Consider the following 7,315-nt stretch of genomic DNA (forward strand, 5'->3'; position numbering starts at 1 on the left):
CAGTTTTGGGTGCACTTAATCCTCCCTATTGTAAGTTTCTTGTGCACCCCTTTCATATTCAACTCTCCCCTTATTGGGAGTTGTCAAATATGTCTTCCTCCAGCTCCCACATTTTTTTCTTGGGCCAGAGAATGAACACGCAGGTCAAGACTCAAATTCTCTTTGTGCCTAAGACATATTCAGACCATGAAAATTCCCACCAACAAGGTACTATACTCTAGTCAAATTTTTCTTCTCATGGTCAATGCTTGAGGTTACTTTTTATTGGGGTGCTTCCTTGGGCCCCTTCCTGACATTGCTGATAAACTTTCCATCTTGGGTTCATCATTAACCACATGGGAGGGTGTTTAACCCAGCTTGAGCTACCTCAAAAAGGATGTGTCTCCTCCTGAGGGGTTCCCCTTGAGTAATAAGGATCCTGGACAAGTCCCCAAATTGTTGGGAATAATCCCATAGTGTACCCCAATATCCCAGGAAAGACCATCAACTTGAAAGAACTTTGAATGGCAAAGTTATTTCTGTGAAAGGGCATGTTACTGACAGGAAGCCAATTAAGCAACCGGCCCTGGTGTCTGCACGGGGTCATCGCCCCACCACCCCGCTTTGGGACTGGGGTCCAGTGCTGAGAGCCTCTCATCGTGGGAAACAGGGTGCGGCCGGAAAGGGCACTGCCCCCCTCCTGTCATGCAACGCACCTTTGTGTGGAACCTGGCACAAAGCCATTCATAGACGACCTGCTTCTGAGTCGGGGTTTCATAAGTAGCAGAGCAGCTCCCTTGCTGCGATCTATTGAAAGTCAGCCCTCCACACAAGGGTTTGTCTTTTCACCCCCACCCCCACGTGGGCGGGCAGTTGTCCTGAGCCCTTCCAATACCAGTGGGGTGGGGATCAGGGCGGTCCCCTTCCCATCCATCCCGTTTGGGGTGGGGCCTCCTCCTTCCCCTTGCTCTCTCTCCACTCTCCCATCCGCGTGGCTGTCGGGCCTCTCACCAGCACACCCCGGCCAGCCCGAGGCTGGGGTTGTGTATGTGTGAGGCTGGGCCGGTGTGGCATGGGGGAGGGGGTGGATGTGCAGTTCCAGAGTGCTGAGTGGGAATCTGCCCAGGTTTTACCCTTAAGGAGTTACTACTTGTCTTGATCAGAAGTTGTGCTCACAGTCTTGTTCAATTGTCAATTTTGAAGCTCAGCTGGCTATTTTCAAAGGGGTTAACAGTTTCAGAGCAAACAACTAAACCAGGACAACCAGGCCAGAAATTTTTAGAAAAATCTTAGCTTGTGCTCTATGAGTTAATCCATGCTTCAAAAGTCCCTAGAACCATTCTAGTAACAGGATATTCTTTAGTTAAAATAGCTTTTTGTAAGATGGCTATTCTTAGTTGCTTTACTTCAAGCAATCACTTGGAGAGAAAAGATTCTAACTCCTACAGAGTCCATTCCCAGACAGAATTTATTGTCAGCAGCTCACTCTTTGGAATGGAGGCTTATGAGCTTCGAGGTGAAACAGCTTATTCACATATTGCCTTGGTTCCCTTAGGCAAACCCACCTCAGTGGGTGGTTATGAAACCAACAACTGTGTGTGGCTGCTTCATATAAAGAACCTGCCTTGTACTTCTGCTCCTATGGATACTAGAAAGAGGAGGCACATAGCTGTGGATTTAAGCACACATATTGAGGACATAGCAAAGAACACAGAGCGGGCTGCAGCATTTTCAGAGCTATAGATGAATCAGTCAGATCCTAGCGGCTTGGCTGACCACAGGGCACTTTCTTGATGCCACATTTCTGAGGCAGAGCATTTCCAAGCTGCCAAGACACTATGGTAGGAAGATGCCTGAAGGAGAATTTTTGGTGGGAAGGAAAAGTTGAAAGTTTGGTCTTAGGTTTTAGAAAATGCAAGCCACTTTCTTAATTGCTTGAGGCAGCTAGCAGATCAACATATTTTCTAGCCCTCTAGATGAAGAGTATGAGAACACTTCCCACATCTTAGTTAATCCTGCCTGCCTGGCAGTCTTCTATTACCTCTTACAGTAGTTAAGCAGCTTTTAAGAAGTCTTACAGGGTGCTCATTACATTATTCTGGGCGCCCTTCTGCTGGGCTAAACCCCCAGCCCCTCAGGTTTGTTTTCTTTAAAGAATATGAGAGCAGAAAATTTTTTTTAAAAAATAAGTTTTTTCTTGTGAAAATACCGTAGAGAGGGGTTACAATTACATGAGCATTGTTGCCTCCTCCTTTGTTTTTCCCTTACCATCTCTGCCCTCCCATCTCCACGACTACACTTCCTCTACCCCACCTCCCCCCACTTCAACTCACCTCCCCATTTCACCCCCATCTTCCCATTTCACCCCCACCTCACCATTTCACCTCCCCACCTCTCCATTTCAACCCCCCTACCACCCCGCTTCAAAAGTTGTAAAGTTTTTTTTCACCATAGCGTGTTGTACATCTCATCTCACTGTATCCCTATTGAATCAATTTGTCTTTTTCCCTTCCTATCTCCCCCCTAAAACAGGTTTTCTTCAAAGCGAAGAGAGAGAAGTGAAAGAGACCCCTCAGCAAAAGGAGAAGCCAAAAGCGGATCTGAAGAAGCCCACATCCCTGAGTATATATAGAGCCCTTTGACTCTGCCCTGTAGGGCGTGTTCCTGGATTGATTGGTCAAGGGGTGGGCTTGTGCTGCATGGCATCTCGTGATTGGTGTCCCAGTCTCGGAGCATGAGTAGGAAGTTTCCTTATTGGATGCCCCATCTCAGAGCACAAGTGGGGAAAACACTTTTGTTGGATGGAAGGTAAAGGGTCACGCCCCAGACCATAGTCAGAAACAGAACATGCATTAGCACGTGAAGCCTGATAGGAACAAGGTGTGTATTTTTTGCTGAATCATTCATCCCCACCGTGATGGAGCCAATTCCAACCATCACCTGTTATCCATAACTACCCAGCTGAAATGGTTTAACTCTCTCTGAGTGGCACATCTACACTTGTTACTCACAGGGTGCTGGAATCCCATGAAACACTATGCTGACAGAGAGACTGAATGCCTAAATAGCTGTTTGAAGCAGCAAAGCCCTCTGACCTAAACTTGTATACTTACCTTGAATGCAACTTGATTTCTCCTTACAGAGGGCAAATTCAGTTCTTCTTTGAGCTAATATGGTAAGATACCGTTAGCAAATCTAGGGCAGAGAAATAACTGGACTGTATTTCTACAGCCAGGTGAAGTAGGGGCCACTATTCCTGAGTGCTTGTATTATCTTAATAGTCCTGTATTTTGTTGTGGGAAGTACTTTCTCCTGAAGGTACATTCTGAGCTAAATTCAGGCCGAAGATCGTATTTGTGCATCTGAAAGCATATACTTAGGAATTTAACTACAGATGAAGCAAGTTCTTAGTAGCAGAACAGTGTGTTCTTTATATAACTGGTAATGTCATTTTGAAAGAAAAATTATGAAGGACCGATAACTGACTTGTTGAGTGATGACCCTTTGTACAACTACCTAAAGGATAATATATATATATATATATATGTATATATATGTATATATATATATATATATATATATATATATATATACTAAAAAGCAATACAATGTATTTTCTGTGAGTGTATATCCACAGTGTAGGTATCTTAAGGAAAGGAGAACTCAAATGGATCATAACAATGCAACTAGTAATTGTTTAATCTCTTATCTGTTGAAAGTCCAGAGGAAGACAGTAAAAGCATGAAGATTCCAAGAAGATGGAGGTATACCCCAACGTTAGGATACAGCCCTCACTGTCTTGGCCCAAGGTGTAGGCTAAAATGCCCTTAATCACTTTCAAGTTCCAGAAAGTGAGGTGAAGGAACAGAAAGAAGGAAATAAAGAAATACAGAACATGTGCAGACTGTTCTTTAAGACAATATTCTAGAAGCTATCAGGTAACATTTTTCTCTGTATTGTTATCTAAATATTATCACTAGTGGGAAATGTTATCATTATTTTAATTAGCCTGGAGTTCAGTTAAATGGAAAGGTGTCTCTATTGATTCAGAAAGGAAGGGTGGATATTATGGTAGACACCTGAGATGTTTTGCTATGTATATCAAGGGCTATAGACCTCACCTGTAATGTTTTACTGTTTTGTAAACAGAATAGATGATGCATTTTGTGTGCAACTAGAAACTACTTTGAAGCTTAAGAAAAAGAGGAAACATATCTCAGATGCTACATATGTTATTATATTTTTTAAATGTGTATGATAACATCCAAATTACAGCAAATTGAGTATTTTGTACAAAAGAGATGATTTCCCTGAGCCTTCTCTCGTTACATTAAAAAAACAGCTTCAAACACTTAAGTGAGATATAGTTTTGAACCCAGGTTTATTGCTTACTGGCAATTTAAATTGTTTTCCGAACCTGGGGTTGTTTTTTCTTTTTGTATCAGTAATTGTGTTCAAATGCAAGCAACTCAAAATTTATCATCTTTCTTAAACTTTGTATTAGCATTACCTAGTTATATAAGTGGATTACATTTTGATATATCCACATAGGTATACAATGTACCCTGATTATATTTACTCCTTCATCATTCTCTTTCTTCTCCTCTTCCAGGTTTTCTTATCTTAATTATTTTAAGAATACAGAATAGTAGTAGTAAGTATAGTTAAAATATTGTATACATTCAATGTCCACACTCTTTTCATCCTCCAAGATTAAAATTCTATATTCATTAAAATAATTTTCCACTCTCCTCTGCTTCAAGATCTCCATCAAGTACAATTTTACTTCCTGTCTCTATCAATTTGACTGTTCTATGTAACTGATATAAGTAGAATTATGCAATATTTGATCTTTTTATCACTGACTTTGAGGAGACTGAGGCCTGAGTGACTCCCTGTTGAGCTAGCTGTCATCTTCTGAAGTATGAGTTATGCAGCTGAAGATGAGCCTGGCATAGGAATGAACAGAAAAAGCAATTCTTGGGCACTAGGAACATAAACAATCCTTGAGAAAATAGCAGGCAGGCAGGTGCTGGAGGGCATGGTGACCCCAGCACTAAGGCCACAGGTGGTGTTTGTTTAAGAAAGGAACCCTGCAGTTTAGCACACACCTCCATGAGACTCCCTGTTGTGCAAGCCAACCATTTAAAGTGTGTCAGCCCTAGGGGCTGGGAAGGTGGCTCAGTGGTAGAGCCCTTGCCTTGCATGCCTGAGGCCCTGGGTTCAATTCCTCAGCACCACATAAGCAAAAAGAAAAAAAGCCGGAAGTGGCGCTGTGGCTCAAGTGGTAAAGTTCTAGCCTTGAGCTGAAGAGTGGAGGGTCAGCGCCCAGGCCCAGAGTTCAGGCCCCACGACCGGACCCCCTCCCAAAAAAAGTGTGTCACCCCTCTGATCTAACCAACAGCCTGTTTCTGCTTTGTAGTGTGCCAATCATACTATAGAATTGTATTATGATTTCCCCACGACATGTAATAATTTGTAGTAAGATGCTGTGATGTATACAAAGTCCCTGCCTTCCCTAAAAAAGTGTATAAAAATTACTATAACCCTGGGTTCAGGGCCTCTTAGCATTACCTGGTGCACGGAGGACCAAGCTGGAGCTTGCAATAAAAACTCCTTTGCTTTTACATTGGTGAATGTATCTGATGGTTTTTTGGGTAAGGATTTCTGAATTCGGTTTTACAGCTTATTTCATTTACCAGTGTCCCCAAGATTCATCCATAATATAGCATCTGTCACAACATAGTTCTTTTAAAAGTTGAAGTAATATACCATTGTATGTTTAAACCACATTTATTTTATCTATTCATTTTTTGATAGCCATTTGTATTGCCTCCGTGTTTTAGTATTGTAAAAAATGAATATGTGTGTTCAAAGATTTCTTCAAGACCTTGCTTTAGATCTTTAGAGTATATGACCAAAAGTGGAGCCATTGTATAATATGACAATTCTCTTTTCTTTCTTTGTTTGTTTGTCATGGTCTTGAACTCAGGGCCAGGTCACTGTCTCTGAACTTTTCCTCAAGGCTAGTGTTCTAATACTTTCAACTACAGGTCCACTTCATGTTTTCTACCCAGGCTAGCTTTGAACCTTGATCCTTGGATTTCAGCTTCCTGTCCTGAGTGGTTAGGATTATAGGCATGAATGATCTTGTTTTTAATTGTTTGAAAAGATGCCACATTATTTCCCATAGAAAGGTTCCAATTTTATCACACTTTTGTCAGTATCGTTACTTTGTTTTTTGTAGTTATACTAATTCATATGAAATGGTCATATTCTTCATTGTTTTGACTTACATTTTTCTGGTGAATAGTGACGTTAACAACTTCTTCATGTGCTTGTTAACACTTTAATTGTCTTTTCTGGAGAAACATCTGAGTTCTTTGCACATTGTCAAATCAGGTTGTTTGTTGTTGTTGGGAGGATGTTCTTTGTATATTCTTGATGTGAACCACTCATCAAATATATGCTTGCAATGGCTTTATCCCATCTTGTGTTGCTTATATGGACATTGATGATTGCATCCTTTGGTGCATCCTGTTTTGTGTTTTCCTACAGTGACTGACCCTTCTCTGATGTCAGTTTCCAGTATGTCTTCTGGTCCTGTAACTATGAACCATCATATTGATTTGCACTCCTGTTTTTTAACAATGAACTAAAGCTACATAATAATGCTCTGGTTGCCAGTCGGCTCCCATTTTTGGATCTCTTTCCCTCGGCATTTAGTAAAAAGCCTTGGGGCATATCCACAACATATTAGGTCCTAAACACCCTGTAGAAAGTTGCAGCCATTAAATTTAGTTAGTTCTGATGGAAATATGAGACTTCCAATTTCTAAAATAAGGCAAATAAGATGAAAATTGATACAGAATATTTTTTTTAAATTGCCAGTCATAAGGCCTGAACTCTGGGCTTGGGCACTGTTCCTCAGCTCTTCAGCTCAAGGCTAGTGCTCTACCACTTGAGCTACAGTGCCATTTCTGGCCTTTTCTGTGTATGTGGTACTGAGGAATCAAACCCAGGGCCTCATGCATGCAAGGCAAGCACTCTACCCCTGAGCTGCTTTGCAATGCTTGATAGGAAATGTACCTATTACCTTGCTCACGTAACCTTAACCCCTCTGTACAGTATTTTTACAATTAAAAATTTGCCGCGGACCGGGTTCTGTCGGGACGACGGAGGACACCTAGGGGAGGAACTGAAATAGGTGGGGAGATGGCAAACAGACAACTCACACACAAGAGGAGTGGATGCTGAGTGCTGAGTGCTGAGTGCTGAGTGCTGAGTGCTGAGTGCGATTTAATGCAGAGGATAACAAACTTTTATAGCAAAAAGT

This window comes from Dipodomys merriami, unplaced genomic scaffold (assembly GCF_024711535.1).
Source record: "Dipodomys merriami isolate MVZ:Mamm:240054 unplaced genomic scaffold, mDipMer1.0.p SCAF_883, whole genome shotgun sequence".
Classification (NCBI taxonomy): domain Eukaryota; kingdom Metazoa; phylum Chordata; class Mammalia; order Rodentia; family Heteromyidae; genus Dipodomys; species Dipodomys merriami.